General features: G+C 35.9%; 1 protein-coding gene across 2 annotated transcripts in view; it reads left to right on the forward strand.

Annotated features, from left to right (window-relative positions):
* The first annotated feature begins 532 nt into the window (after positions 1-532).
* Positions 533-15,969, forward strand: part of LOC137840170 (piggyBac transposable element-derived protein 3-like) — a 74,175-nt gene continuing 58,738 nt past the window's right edge. For both annotated transcript variants that reach the window (XM_068650246.1, XM_068650247.1), the window contains exon 1: positions 533-3,938. The gene's annotated coding sequence lies outside the window, so the exon portion shown is untranslated. The remainder of the gene's footprint in view (positions 3,939-15,969) is intronic.

The raw sequence follows: 15,969 nt of genomic DNA on the forward strand, positions 1-15,969 counted from the left end.
TGAAGTTTGGAATTTTTGGTAAGTGGGAGGTTGTGGAATAGGTAGGCAAAAGATGAACAGTCAAATGTTGGAACGGGTTGAATTGGTTAAAAAATGTAGAAGTTAGAGCAAATATTGAATCCCCATAGAGAATGAATGGGAATTAAAAGAAAAAATAATTGCGCCAAAATATTGTAAAATTTGGAACAAAACGAAAAAAAACAGCTTCAGGAGGTTCACCTTTGGGGTTAAAATGTTGAAACGGGTTCAATCGGACAAAAAATGCAAAAGTTAGCGACTAATGTAGCTATTTAGGGCAGTTAATGTTGAAATAAAGTCACTTCCGGTTTGATTTGGGTCACTTCCGGTTTGATTAGAGGCACTTCCGGTCCAGCTGAGGTCACTTCCGGTTTATTTGGGGTCACTTCCGGTTTAAAAAGGTCACTTCCGGTTTAAAAAGGTCACTTCCGGTTTGATTTGGGGTCACTTCCGGTTTACCTAAGGTCACTTCCTGTTTACCTAAGGTCACTTGCGGCTTGATATGGGGCACTTCCGGTACATTCTGGGTTCATTGGGGGCACTTCAGGGTCAATCCAAGATGGCCGCCACACTGGAAGTGTGGGTGAAGGAGGTGAATATGGTAAGCATAAGGTAAACAAAGTGAATAAAGTTGGAATGGGTTGAATCGGTTGAAAAATGTGGAAAAAAGAGTAGAAAAACGAAATTGTAGAGAATTTTGGTAAGTGGAAAGTTGTGGAATAGGCAGGCAAAGGATGAACAGTTGAATGTTGGAACGGGTTGAATCGGTTAAAAAATGTAGAAGTGAGAGCAAATGTTGAATCCCCATAGAGAATGAATGGGAATTAAAAGAAAAAGCAATTGCGCCAAAATATTTTGAAATTTGGAACAAAACGTAAAAAAACAGCTTCAGGAGGTTCACTTTTGGGGTTAAAATGTTGAAACGGGTTCAATCGGACAAAAAATGCAAAAGTTAGCGCCTAATGTAGCTATTTATGGCAGTTAATGTTGAAATAAGTTCACTTCCGGGTTGATTTGGGTCACTTCCGGTCCATTTGGGTCACTTCCGGTCTGATTAGAGGCACTTCCGGTCCAGCTGAGGTCACTTCCGGTTTATTTGGGGTCACTTCCGGTTTAAAAAGGTCACTTCCGGTTTAAAAAGGTCACTTCCGGTTTGATTTGGGGTCACTTCCGGTTTACCTGAGGTCACTTCCTGTTTACCTAAGGTCACTTCCGGTTTGATTTGGGCCACTTCCGGTTCATTCTAGGTTCATTGGGAGCACTTCAGGGTCAATCCAAGATGGCCGCCACACTGGAAGTGGGGGTCAAGGGTTGAATTTTGTAAGCATAGTGGAAGTGGGGGTGAAGGGGGTGAATATGGTAAGGATGAGGTGACCAAAGTGAATAAAGTTGGAATGGGTTGAATCGGTTGAAAAATGTAGAAATTAGAGTAGAAAAACCAAATTTTGTAGCATTTGGTTGAATTTCAAAATTGAAAATTTGGAAATTTTGGTAAGTGGGAAGGTGTGGAATAGGTAGGCAAAAGATGAACAGTTGAAAGTTGGAATGGGTTGAATCGGTTGAAAAACGTAGAAGTTAGAGTAGAAAAACGAAATTTTGGAGAATTTGGTTGAATTTCAAATTTGAAATTTTGGAATTTTTGATAGGTGAGAAGTTGTGGAATAGGCAGGCAAAAGATGAACAGTTGAAAGTTGGAATGGGTTGAATCGGTTGAAAAATGTAGAAATTAGAGTAGAAAAACGAAATTACGAAAAATTTGGTTGAATTTCAAATTTGAAAATTTGGAATTTTTTTGTAAGTGGGAAGTTGTGGAATAGGTAGGCAAAAGATGAACAGTTGGAAGTTGGAACGGGTTGAATCGGTCGAAAAATGTAGAAATTAGAGGTGAAAAACGAAATTTCGTGAAATTTTGTCGGAATTTTTAACGTGAAAACGTGAAATTTTTGAATTTGGGAATTTTGGGAATGTCGAGAATCATTCCGAATGTGGTTTGAATGTGCTGAATGAGGTGAATTTAAAAGGGGAATGACGTAAATGTGAAATGTCGAATCTGCCATTGAGAATGAATGGGGAAAAATTTGTCGTAAATTCGCGAATTTTGCGAAATCGGAAAATTTTCTGAACGAGAAAAATGGAAGCGCTCATCTCGTGAATATTTGGAATACATCAAAAGTGGAACGGAGTGAATCGGATGAACTATGTGGAAGAAGAAGCGGGACAAAAAAGTGTGGAGAATAAAATAGAAGAATAATAATAATAATAATAATAGAGAATGGTGTAGAATAACATATGTGTGAAGGCCATCGCCTTCACACAACTAGAATTTGCAATTCCTGAAGAAATTGCGTGTGAAGGTGAAGAGGTTGAATAAATACTTGGGGAATGTTGCAGAATGATGTTGAAAAGAGTTGAATCGGTTGAAAAATGTAGAAATTACAAGGGAAAAAGGAAATTTGGGAAAATTGGGTGTGAATTTCAAAATTGAAAATTTGGAATTTTGGGTAAGTGGGAAGTTGTGGAATAGGTAGGAAAATGATGAACAGTTGAAAGGTGGAATGGGTTGAATAAGTTGAAAATGTAGAAATTAGAGTAGAAAAACAAAATTGTAGAGAATTTTTGGTAAGTGGGAAGTTGTGGAATAGGAAGGCAAAAGAGGAACAGTTGAAAGTTGGAACGAGTTGAATCGGTTAAAAAATGTAGAAGTCAGAGCAAATCTTGAATCCTAATAGAGAATGAATGGGAATTAAAAGAAAAAAAAATTGCACCAAAAGTTTCTGAAATTTGGAACAAAAGGAAAGAAACGGCTTCAGGAGGTTCACTTTTGGGGTTAAAATGTTGAAATGGGTTTAATCGGGCAAAATTTGCAAAAGTTAGCGCAAATGTAGGTATTTAGGGCAGTTAATGTTGAAATATGGTCATTTCCGGTTTGATTTGGGTCACTTCCGGTTTGATTAGAGGCACTTCCGGTCTATTTAGGTCACTTCCGGTTTGATTAGAGGCACTTCCGGTCTAGCTGAGGTCACTTCCGGTTTATTTGGGGTCACTTCCGGTTTAAAAGGTCACTTCCGGTTTGATTTGGGGTCACTTCCGGTTTGATTTGGGGTCACTTCCGGTTTACCTGAGGTCACTTCCGGTTCATTTGGGGTCAATTCCGGTTTGATTTGGGGCACTTCCAGTTCATTCCGGGTTCATTGGGGCACTTCAGGGTCAATCCAAGATGGCCGCCACTCTGGAAGTGGGGGTCAAGGGTTGAATTGTGGAAGTGGGGGTGAAGGGGGTGAATATGGTAAGCATAAGGTGAACAAAGTGAATAAAGTTGGAATGGGTTGAATCGGTTGAAAAATGTAGAAATTAGAAGGGAAAAACTAAATTTTGGGAAAATTTGGTGTGAATTTCAAAATTGAAAATTTGGAAATTTTGCTAAGTGGGAAGGTGTGGAATAGGTAGGCAAAAGATGAACAGTTGAAAGTTGGAACGAGTTGAATCGGTGGAAAAATGTAGAAACTAGAAGTGAAAAACTAAATTTTGTGAAATTTTGCAAAATTTTGTGCAAATTTTAAAAGTGAAAACGTGAAATTTTTGAATTTGGCAAGTTTGGGAATGTCCCCAATGTGATTTGAATGTGTTGAAATAAGTGAATTTCAAACTGGAACAACAAAAATGTGAAATGTTGAATCTGCCATTAAGAATGAATGGGGAAAAAAATGCCACAAAATCGTGAATTTTGTGAAAACGGAAAATTTTTCGAACAAAAAAAATGTAAGCAGCCGTGTCATGAATATTTGGAATAAGTGAAAAGTGGAACGGAGTGAATCGGTTGAAGTATGTGGAAGGAGTTAAGCGTCAAAAAAGTGAGCGGAATAAGTAGAATAATAATAATAATAATAATAATAATAATAAAGGACAGCAATAACAATAGTGTGAAGGTCTTCACCTTCACACTAATAACTAGAAAATGCAATTTCTGGAGAAATTGCGTGTGAAGGCGAAGACTTTGAATCACTTCTTGGCAAATGCTGGCGAATTATGCTGAAACGAGTTGAATTACTTGAGAAATGTAGAAAATAGAGGTGAAAAACGGAATTTTGGAGAATTTGGTGGAATTTCAGAATTTTGGAGAATTTGGTTGAGTTTAAAATCTTAAAATGTGGAATTTATGGCAAGTGGAAATTTGGGGAATAGGTAGGAAAAAGATGAAGAGTTGAAAGTTGGAATGGGTTGAATCGGTTGAAAAATGTACAAATTAGAGTCGAAAAACGAAATTTTTCCGAATTTGGTTGAATTTCAAATTTGGAATTTTTGGTAAGTGGGAAGTTGTGAAATAGGTAAGCAAAAGATGAAAAGTTGAAAGTTGGAATGGATTGAATCGGTTGCACAATGTAAAGATTAGAGTAGAAAAACAAAATGTTTGAGAATTTGGTTGAATTTCAAATTTTTAATTTTTAATTTTTGGTAAGTGGGAAGTTGTGGAATAGGTAGGCAAAAGATGAAGAGTTGAAAGTTGGAATGGGTTGAATCGGTTGAACAATGTAGAAATTACAGTAGAAAAACGAAATTTTGGAGATTTTGGTTGAATTTCAAATTTAGAATTTTTGGTAAGTCGGAAGTTGTGGAATAGGTAGGCAAAAGATGAAGAGTTGAAAGTTGGAATGGGTTGAATCGGTTGAACAATGTAGAAATTAGAGTAGAAAAACAAAATGTTGGAGAATTTGGTTGAATTTCAAATATGGAATTTTTGGTAAGTGGGAAGTTGTCGAATAGGTAGGCAAAAGATGAAGAGTTGAAAGTTGGAATGGGTTGAATCGGTTGAACAATGTAGAAATTAGATTAGAAAAAACAAATTTTTGAGAATTTGGTTGAATTTCAAATTTGGAATTTTTGGTAAACGGGAAGTTGTGGAATAAGTAGGCAAAACATGAACAGTTGAAAGTTGGAATGAGTTAAATCGGTTAAAAAATGTCGAAATTAGAGTAGAAAAACAAAATTTTTGAGAATTTGGTTGAATTCCAAATTTGGAATTTTTTGTAAGTGGGAAGTTGTGAAATAGGTAAGCAAAAGATGAAAAGTTGAAAGTTGGAATGGATTGAATCGGTTTCACAATGTAAAGATTAGAGAAGAAAAACAAAATGTTTGAGAATTTGGTTGAATTTCAAATTTTGAATTTTTGGTAAGTGGGAAGTTGTGGAATAGGTAGGCAAAAGATGAAGAGTTGAAAGTTGGAACGGGTTGAATCGGTTGAACAATGTAGAAATTAGAGTAGAAAAAGGAAATTTTGGAGATTTTGGTTGAATTTCAAATTTGGAATTTTTGGTAAGTCGGAAGTTGTGGAATAGGTAGGCAAGAGATGAAGAGTTGAAAGTTGGAATGGGTTGAATCGGTTGAACAATGTAGAAATTAGAGTAGAAAAACGAAATTTTGGAAATTTTGGTTGAATTTCAAATTTGGAATTTTTGGTAAGTCGGAAGTTGTGGAATAGGTAGGCAAAAGATGAAGAGTTGAAAGTTGGAATGGGTTGAATCGGTTGAACAATGTAGAAATTAGAGTAGAAAAACAAAATGTTGGAGAATTTGGTTGAATTTCAAATATGGAATTTTTGGTAAGTGGGAAGTTGTGGAATAGATAGGCAAAAGATGAACAGTTGAAAGTTGGAATGAGTTGAATCGGTTGAACAATGTAGAAATTAGAGTAGAAAAACGAAATTTAGAAAGATTTGGTTGAATTTCAAATTTGGAATTTTTGGTAAACGGGAAGTTGTGGAATAGGTAGGCAAAACATGAACAGTTGAAAGTTGGAATGAGTTGAATTGGTTGAAAAATGTAGAAATTAGAGTAGAAAAACAAAATTTTTGAGAATTTGGTTGAATTCCAAATTTGAAAATTTGGAATTTTTCATAAGTTGGAAGTTGTGGAATAGTTAGAAAAAGATGAACAGTTGAAAGTTGGAATGGGTTGAATCGGTTGAAAAACGTAAAAGTTAGAGTGGAAAAACGAAATTTTGGAGAATTTGGTTGAATTTCAAATTTGGAATTTTTGGTAAGTGGGAAGTTGTGGAATAGGTAGGCAAAAGATGAACAGTTGAAAGTTGGAATGAGTTGAATCGGTTGAACAATGTAGAAATTAGAGTAGAAAAACGAAATTTTGGAAATTTTGGTTGAATTTCAAATTTGGAATTTTTGGTAAGTCGGAAGTTGTGGAATAGGTAGGCAAAAGATGAAGAGTTGAAAGTTGGAATGGGTTGAATCGGTTGAACAATGTAGAAATTAGAGTAGAAAAACAAAATGTTGGAGAATTTGGTTGAATTTCAAATATGGAATTTTTGGTAAGTGGGAAGTTGTGGAATAGGTAGGCAAAAGATGAAGAGTTGAAAGTTGGAATGGGTTGAATCGGTTGAACAATGTAGAAATTAGAGTAGAAAAACAAAATGTTGGAGAATTTGGTTGAATTTCAAATATGGAATTTTTGGTAAGTGGGAAGTTGTGGAATAGGTAGGCAAAAGATGAAGAGTTGAAAGTTGGAATGGGTTGAATCGGTTGAACAATGTAGAAATTAGATTAGAAAAACGAAATTTTGGAGAATTTGGTTGAATTTCAAATTTGGAATTTTTGGTAAACGGGAAGTTGTGGAATAGGTAGGCAAAACATGAACAGTTGAAAGTTGGAATGAGTTGAATCGGTTAAAAAATGTAGAAATTAGAGTAGAAAAACAAAATTTTTGAGAATTTGGTTGAATTCCAAATTTGGAATTTTTGGTAAGTGGGAAGTTGTGAAATAGGTAAGCAAAAGATGTAAAGTTGAAAGTTGGAATGGATTGAATCGGTTTCACAATGTAAAGATTAGAGAAGAAAAACCAAATGTTTGAGAATTTGGTTGAATTTCAAATTTGGAATTTTTGGTAAGTGGGAAGTTGTGGAATAGGTAGGCAAAAGATGAAGAGTTGAAAGTTGGAACGGGTTGAATCGGTTGAACAATGTAGAAATTAGAGTAGAAAAACGAAATTTTGGAGATTTTGGTTGAATTTCAAATTTGGAATTTTTGGTAAGTCGGAAGTTGTGGAATAGGTAGGCAAAAGATGAAGAGTTGAAAGTTGGAATGGGTTGAATCGGTTGAACAATGTAGAAATTAGAGTAGAAAAACAAAATGTTGGAGAATTTGGTTGAATTTCAAATATGGAATTTTTGGTAAGTGGGAAGTTGTGGAATAGATAGGCAAAAGATGAACAGTTGAAAGTTGGAACGAGTTGAATCGGTTGAACAATGTAGAAATTAGAGTAGAAAAACGAAATTTAGAAAGATTTGGTTGAATTTCAAATTTGGAATTTTTGGTAAACGGGAAGTTGCGGAATAGGTAGGCAAAACATGAACAGTTGAAAGTTGGAATGAGTTGAATCGGTTGAAAAATGTAGAAATTAGAGTAGAAAAACAAAATTTTTGAGAATTTGGTTGAATTCCAAATTTGAAAATTTGGAATTTTTCATAAGTTGGAAGTTGTGGAATAGTTAGAAAAAGATGAACAGTTGAAAGTTGGAATGGGTTGAATCGGTTGAAAAACGTAAAAGTTAGAGTGGAAAAACGAAATTTTGGAGAATTTGGTTGAATTTCAAATTTGGAATTTTTGGTAAGTGGGAAGTTGTGGAATAGGTAGGCAAAAGATGAACAGTTGAAAGTTGGAATGAGTTGAATCGGTTGAACAATGTAGAAAAAAGTGGAATGATGTAAATGTGAAATGTCGAATCTGCCATTAAGAATGAATGGGGAAAAATTTGTCGTAAGTTCGCGAATTTTGCGAAATCGGAAAATTTTCGGAACGAGAAAAATGGAAGCGCTCATCTCGTGAATATTTGGAACGCGTGAAAAGTGGAACGGAGTGAATCGGATGAACTATGTGGAAGAAGAAGCGGGACAAAAAAGTGGCGGGAATAAAATAGAAGAATAATAATAATAACTAGAAAATGCAATTTCTGGAGAAATTGCGTGTGAAGGCGAAGACTTTGAATCACTTCTTGGCGAATGCTGGCGAATTATGCTGAAACGAGTTGAATTACTTGAGAAATGTAGAAAATAGAGGTGAAAAACGGAATTTTGGAGAATTTGGTGGCATTTCAGAATTTTGGAGAATTTGGTTGAGTTTAAAATCTTAAAATGTGGAATTTATGGCAAGTGGAAATTTGGGGAATAGGTAGAAAAAAGATGAAGAGTTGAAAGTTGGAATGAGTTGAATCGGTTGAACAATGTGAAAATTAGAGTAGAAAAACACATTTTTGGAGAATTTGGTTGAATTTCAAATTTCTAAATTTGGAATTTTTTGTAAGGGGAAGTTGTGGAATAGGTAAGCAAAAGATGAAGAGTTGAAAGTTGGAATGGGTTGAATCGGTAGAGAAATGTAGAAATGAGAGTAGAAAAACGAAATTTTGGAGAATTTGGTTGAATTTCAAATTTGGGATTTTTGGTAAGTGGGAAGTTGTGTAATACGTAGGCAAAAGATGAAGAGTTGAAAGTTGGAATGGGTTGAATCGGTTGAAAAATGTACAAATTAGAGTCGAAAAACGAAATTTTGCAGAATTTGGTTGAATTTCAAATTTGGAATTTTTGGTAAGTGGGAAGTTGTGAAATAGGTAAGCAAAAGATGAAAAGTTGAAAGTTGGAATGGATTGAATCGGTTGCACAATGTAAAGATTAGAGTAGAAAAACAAAATGTTTGAGAATTTGGTTGAATTTCAAATTTTTAATTTTTGGTACGTGGGAAATTGTGGAATAGGTAGGCAAAAGATGAAGAGTTGAAAGTTGGAATGGGTTGAATCGGTTGAACAATGTAGAAATTACAGTAGAAAAACGAAATTTTGGAGATTTTGGTTGAATTTCAAATTTGGAATTTTTGGTAAGTCGGAAGTTGTGGAATAGGTAGGCCAAAGATGAAGAGTTGAAAGTTGGAATGGGTTGAATCGGTTGAACAATGTAGAAATTAGAGTAGAAAAACAAAATGTTGGAGAATTTGGTTGAATTTCAAATATGGAATTTTTGGTAAGTGGGAAGTTGTGGAATAGGTAGGCAAAAGATGAAGAGTTGGAAGTTGGAATGGGTTGAATCGGTTGAACAATGTAGAAATTAGATTCGAAAAACGAAATTTTGGAGAATTTGGTTGAATTTCAAATTTGGAATTTTTGGTAAACGGGAAGTTGTGGAATAGGTAGGCAAAACATGAACAGTTGAAAGTTGGAATGAGTTGAATCGGTTAAAAAATGTAGAAATTAGAGTAGAAAAACAAAATTTTTGAGAATTTGGTTGAATTCCAAATTTGGAATTTTTGGTAAGTCGGAAGTTGTGGAATAGGTAGGCAAAAGATGAAGAGTTGAAAGTTGGAATGGGTTGAATCGGTTGAACAATGTAGAAATTAGAGTAGAAAAACAAAATGTTGGAGAATTTGGTTGAATTTCAAATATGGAATTTTTGGTAAGTGGGAAGTTGTGGAATAGGTAGGCAAAAGATGAAGAGTTGAAAGTTGGAATGGGTTGAATCGGTTGAACAATGTAGAAATTAGATTAGAAAAACGAAATTTTGGAGAATTTGGTTGAATTTCAAATTTGGAATTTTTGGTAAACGGGAAGTTGTGGAATAGGTAGGCAAAACATGAACAGTTGAAAGTTGGAATGAGTTGAATCGGTTAAAAAATGTAGAAATTAGAGTAGAAAAACAAAATGTTGGAGAATTTGGTTGAATTTCAAATATGGAATTTTTGGTAAGTGGGAAGTTGTGGAATAGGTAGGCAAAACATGAACAGTTGAAAGTTGGAATGAGTTGAATCGGTTGAAAAATGTAGAAATTAGAGTAGAAAAACAAAATTTTTGAGAATTTGGTTGAATTCCAAATTTGAAAATTTGGAATTTTTCATAAGTTGGAAGTTGTGGAATAGTTAGAAAAAGATGAACAGTTGAAAGTTGGAATGGGTTGAATCGGTTGAAAAACGTAAAAGTTAGAGTGGAAAAACGAAATTTTGGAGAATTTGGTTGAATTTCAAATTTGGAATTTTTGGTAAGTGGGAAGTTGTGGAATAGGTAGGCAAAAGATGAACAGTTGAAAGTTGGAATGAGTTGAATCGGTTGAACAATGTAGAAAAAAGTGGAATGATGTAAATGTGAAATGTCGAATCTGCCATTAAGAATGAATGGGGAAAAATTTGTCGTAAGTTCGCGAATTTTGCGAAATCGGAAAATTTTCGGAACGAGAAAAATGGAAGCGCTCATCTCGTGAATATTTGGAACGCGTGAAAAGTGGAACGGAGTGAATCGGATGAACTATGTGGAAGAAGAAGCGGGACAAAAAAGTGGCGGGAATAAAATAGAATAATAATAACTAGAAAATGCAATTTCTGGAGAAATTGCGTGTGAAGGCGAAGACTTTGAATCACTTCTTGGGGAATGATGCCGAATGATGTTGAAATGAGTTGAATTTCTTGAGAAATGTGGAAAATAGAAGTGTAATACTAAATTTTTGAGAATATGGTTGAATTTCAAATTTGATTTTTGGAATTTTTGGTAAGTGGAAAGTTGTGGAATAGGCAGGCAAAGGATGAACAGTTGAATGTTGGAACGGGTTGAATCGATTAAAAAATGTAGAAGTGAGAGCAAATGTTGAATCCCCATAGAGAATGAATGGGAATTAAAAGAAAAAGCAATTGCGCCAAAATATTTTGAAATTTGGAACAAAACGTAAAAAAACAGCTTCAGGAGGTTCACTTTTGGGGTTAAAATGTTGAAACGGGTTCAATCGGACCAAAAATGCAAAAGTTAGCGCCTAATGTAGCTATTTATGGCAGTTAATGTTGAAATAAGTTCACTTCCGGGTTGATTTGGGTCACTTCCGGTCCATTTGGGTCACTTCCGGTCTGATTAGAGGCACTTCCGGTCCAGCTGAGGTCACTTCCGGTTTATTTGGGGTCACTTCCGGTTTAAAAAGGTCACTTCCGGTTTAAAAAGGTCACTTCCGGTTTGATTTGGGGTCACTTCCGGTTTACCTGAGGTCACTTCCTGTTTACCTAAGGTCACTTCCGGTTTGATTTGGGCCACTTCCGGTTCATTCTAGGTTCATTGGGAGCACTTCAGGGTCAATCCAAGATGGCCGCCACACTGGAAGTGGGGGTCAAGGGTTGAATTTTGTAAGCATAGTGGAAGTGGGGGTGAAGGGGGTGAATATGGTAAGGATGAGGTGACCAAAGTGAATAAAGTTGGAATGGGTTGAATCGGTTGAAAAATGTAGAAATTAGAGTAGAAAAACCAAATTTTGTAGAATTTGGTTGAATTTCAAAATTGAAAATTTGGAAATTTTGGTAAGTGGGAAGGTGTGGAATAGGTAGGCAAAAGATGAACAGTTGAAAGTTGGAATGGGTTGAATCGGTTGAAAAACGTAGAAGTTAGAGTAGAAAAACGAAATTTTGGAGAATTTGGTTGAATTTCAAATTTGAAATTTTGGAATTTTTGATAGGTGAGAAGTTGTGGAATAGGCAGGCAAAAGATGAACAGTTGAAAGTTGGAATGGGTTGAATCGGTTGAAAAATGTAGAAATTAGAGTAGAAAAACGAAATTACGAAGAATTTGGTTGAATTTCAAATTTGAAAATTTGGAATTTTTTTGTAAGTGGGAAGTTGTGGAATAGGTAGGCAAAAGATGAACAGTTGGAAGTTGGAACGGGTTGAATCGGTCGAAAAATGTAGAAATTAGAGGTGAAAAACGAAATTTCGTGAAATTTTGTCGGAATTTTTAACGTGAAAACGTGAAATTTTTGAATTTGGGAATTTTGGGAATGTCGAGAATCATTCCGAATGTGGTTTGAATGTGCTGAATGAGGTGAATTTAAAAGGGGAATGACGTAAATGTGAAATGTCGAATCTGCCATTGAGAATGAATGGGGAAAAATTTGTCGTAAATTCGCGAATTTTGCGAAATCGGAAAATTTTCGGAACGAGAAAAATGGAAGCGCTCATCTCGTGAATATTTGGAATACATCAAAAGTGGAACGGAGTGAATCGGATGAACTATGTGGAAGAAGAAGCGGGACAAAAAAGTGTGGAGAATAAAATAGAAGAATAATAATAATAATAATAATAATAATAGAGAATGGTGTAGAATAACATATGTGTGAAGGCCATCGCCTTCACACAATAACTAGAAAATGCAATTTCTGGAGAAATTGCGTGTGAAGGCGAAGACTTTGAATCACTTCTTGGGGAATGATGCCGAATGATGTTGAAATGAGTTGAATTTCTTGAGAAATGTGGAAAATAGAAGTGTATTACTAAATTTTTGAGAATATGGTTGAATTTCAAATTTGATTTTTGGAATTTTTGGTAAGTGGAAAGTTGTGGAATAGGCAGGCAAAGGATGAACAGTTGAATGTTGGAACGGGTTGAATCGGTTAAAAAATGTAGAAGCGCGAGCAAATGTTGAATCCCCATAGAGAATGAATGGGAATTAAAAGAAAAAGCAATTGCGCCAAAATATTTTGAAATTTGGAACAAAACGTAAAAAAACAGCTTCAGGAGGTTCACTTTTGGGGTTAAAATGTTGAAACGGGTTCAATCGGACAAAAAATGCAAAAGTTAGCGCCTAATGTAGCTATTTATGGCAGTTAATGTTGAAATAAGGTCACTTCCGGGTTGATTTGGGTCACTTCCGGTCTATTTGGGTCACTTCCGGTCTGATTAGAGGCACTTCCGGTCTAGCTGAGGTCACTTCCGGTTTATTTGGGGTCACTTCCGGTTTAAAAAGGTCACTTCCGGTTTAAACAGGACACTTCCGGTTTGATTTGGGGTCACTTCCGGTTTACCTAAGGTCACTTCCTGTTTACCTAAGGTCACTTCCGGTTTGATATGGGCCACTTCCGGTTCATTCTAGGTTCATTGGGAGCACTTCAGGGTCAATCCAAGATGGCCGCCACACTGGAAGTGTGGGTGAAGGAGGTGAATATGGTAAGCATAAGGTAAACAAAGTGAATAAAGTTGGAATGGGTTGAATCGGTTGAAAAATGTGGAAAAAAGAGTAGAAAAACGAAATTGTAGAGAATTTTTGGTTAGTGGAAAGTTGTGGAATAGGCAGGCAAAGGATGAACAGTTGAATGTTGGAACGGGTTGAATCGGTTAAAAAATGTAGAAGCGGGAGCAAATGTTGAATCCCCATAGAGAATGAATTGGAATTAAAAGAAAAAGCAATTGCGCCAAAATATTTTGAAATTTGGAACAAAACGTTAAAAAACAGCTTCAGGAGGTTCACTTTTGGGGTTAAAATGTTGAAACGGGTTCAATCGGACAAAAAATGCAAAAGTTAGCGCCTAATGTAGCTATTTATGGCAGTTAATGTTGAAATAAGGTCACTTCCGGGTTGATTTGGGTCACTTCCGGTCTATTTGGGTCACTTCCGGTCTGATTAGAGGCACTTCCGGTCTAGCTGAGGTCACTTCCGGTTTATTTGGGGTCACTTCCGGTTTAAAAAGGTAGCTTCCGGTTTAAAAAGGTCACTTCCGGTTTGATTTGGGGTCACTTCCGGTTTACCTGAGGTCACTTCCTGTTTACCTAAGGTCACTTCCGGTTCGATTTGGGGCACTTCCGGTTCATTCTAGGTTCATTGGGAGCACTTCAGGGTCAATCCAAGATGGCCGCCACACTGGAAGTGGGGGTCAAGGGTTGAATTTTGTAAGCATAGTGGAAGTGGGGGTGAAGGTGGTGAATATGGTAAGGATGAGGTGACCAAAGTGAATAAAGTTGGAATGGGTTGAATCGGTTGAAAAATGTAGAAATTAGAGTAGAAAAACCAAATTTTGTAGAATTTGGTTGAATTTCAAAATTGAAAATTTGGAAATTTTGGTAAGTGGGAAGGTGTGGAATAGGTAGGCAAAAGATGAACAGTTGAAAGTTGGAATGGGTTGAATCGGTTGAAAAATGTAGAAATTAGAGTAGAAAAACAAAATTTTTGAGAATTTGGTTGAATTCCAAATTTGAAAATTTGGAATTTTTCATAAGTTGGAAGTTGTGGAATAGTTAGAAAAAGATGAACAGTTGAAAGTTGGAATGGGTTGAATCGGTTGAAAAACGTAAAAGTTAGAGTGGAAAAACGAAATTTTGGAGAATTTGGTTGAATTTCAAATTTGGAATTTTTGGTAAGTGGGAAGTTGTGGAATAGGTAGGCAAAAGATGAACAGTTGAAAGTTGGAATGAGTTGAATCGGTTGAACAATGTAGAAAAAAGTGGAATGATGTAAATGTGAAATGTCGAATCTGCCATTAAGAATGAATGGGGAAAAATTTGTCGTAAGTTCGCGAATTTTGCGAAATCGGAAAATTTTCGGAACGAGAAAAATGGAAGCGCTCATCTCGTGAATATTTGGAACACGTCAAAAGTGGAACGGAGTGAATCGGATGAACTATGTGGAAGAAGAAGCGGGACAAAAAAGTGTGGAGAATAAAATATAATAATAATAATAATAATAATAATAGAGAATGGTGTAGAATAACATATGTGTGAAGGCCATCGCCTTCACACAATAATAATAATAATAATAATAGAGAATGGTGTAGAATAACATATGTGTGAAGGCCATCGCCTTCACACAATAATAATAATAATAATAGAGAATGGTGTAGAATAACATATGTGTGAAGGCCATCGCCTTCACACAATAATAATAATAATAATAATAGAGAATGGTGTAGAATAACATATGTGTGAAGGCCATCGCCTTCACACAATAATAACTAGAAAATGCAATTTCTGGAGAAATTGCGTGTGAAGGCGAAGACTTTGAATCACTTCTTTGGGAATGATGCCGAATGATGTTGAAATGAGTTGAATTTCTTGAGAAATGTGGAAAATAGAAGTGTAATACTAAATTTTGGAGAATTTGGTTGAATTTCAAATTTGAAGTTTGGAATTTTTGGTAAGTGGGAGGTTGTGGAATAGGTAGGCAAAAGATGAACAGTCAAATGTTGGAACGGGTTGAATTGGTTAAAAAATGTAGAAGTTAGAGCAAATATTGAATCCCCATAGAGAATGAATGGGAATTAAAAGAAAAAATAATTGCGCCAAAATATTGTAAAATTTGGAACAAAACGAAAAAAAACAGCTTCAGGAGGTTCACCTTTGGGGTTAAAATGTTGAAACGGGTTCAATCGGACAAAAAATGCAAAAGTTAGCGACTAATGTAGCTATTTAGGGCAGTTAATGTTGAAATAAGGTCACTTCCGGTTTGATTTGGGTCACCTCCGGTTTGATTAGAGGCACTTCCGGTCCAGCTGAGGTCACTTCCGGTTTATTTGGGGTCACTTCCGGTTTTAAAAGGTCACTTCCGGTTTAAAAAGGTCACTTCCGGTTTGATTTGGGGTCACTTCCGGTTTACCTAAGGTCACTTCCTGTTTACCTAAGGTCACTTGCGGCTTGATATGGGGCACTTCCGGTACATTCTGGGTTCATTGGGGGCACTTCAGGGTCAATCCAAGATGGCCGCCACACTGGAAGTGTGGGTGAAGGAGGTGAATATGGTAAGCATAAGGTAAACAAAGTGAATAAAGTTGGAATGGGTTGAATCGGTTGAAAAATGTGGAAAAAAGAGTAGAAAAACGAAATTGTAGAGAATTTTGGTAAGTGGAAAGTTGTGGAATAGGCAGGCAAAGGATGAACAGTTGAATGTTGGAACGGGTTGAATCGGTTAAAAAATGTAGAAGTGAGAGCAAATGTTGAATCCCCATAGAGAATGAATGGGAATCAAAAGAAAAAGCAATTGCGCCAAAATATTTTGAAATTTGGAACAAAACGTAAAAAAAAAGCTTCAGGAGGTTCACTTTTGGGGTTAAAATGTTGAAACGGGTTCAATCGGACAAAAAATGCAAACGTTAGCGCCTAATGTAGCTATTTAGGGCAGTTAATTTTGAAATAAGTTCACTTCCGGGTTGATTTGGGTCACTTCCGGTCTATTT

Source organism: Syngnathus scovelli, chromosome 3, assembly GCF_024217435.2.
Source record: "Syngnathus scovelli strain Florida chromosome 3, RoL_Ssco_1.2, whole genome shotgun sequence".
Classification (NCBI taxonomy): Eukaryota; Metazoa; Chordata; class Actinopteri; order Syngnathiformes; family Syngnathidae; genus Syngnathus; species Syngnathus scovelli.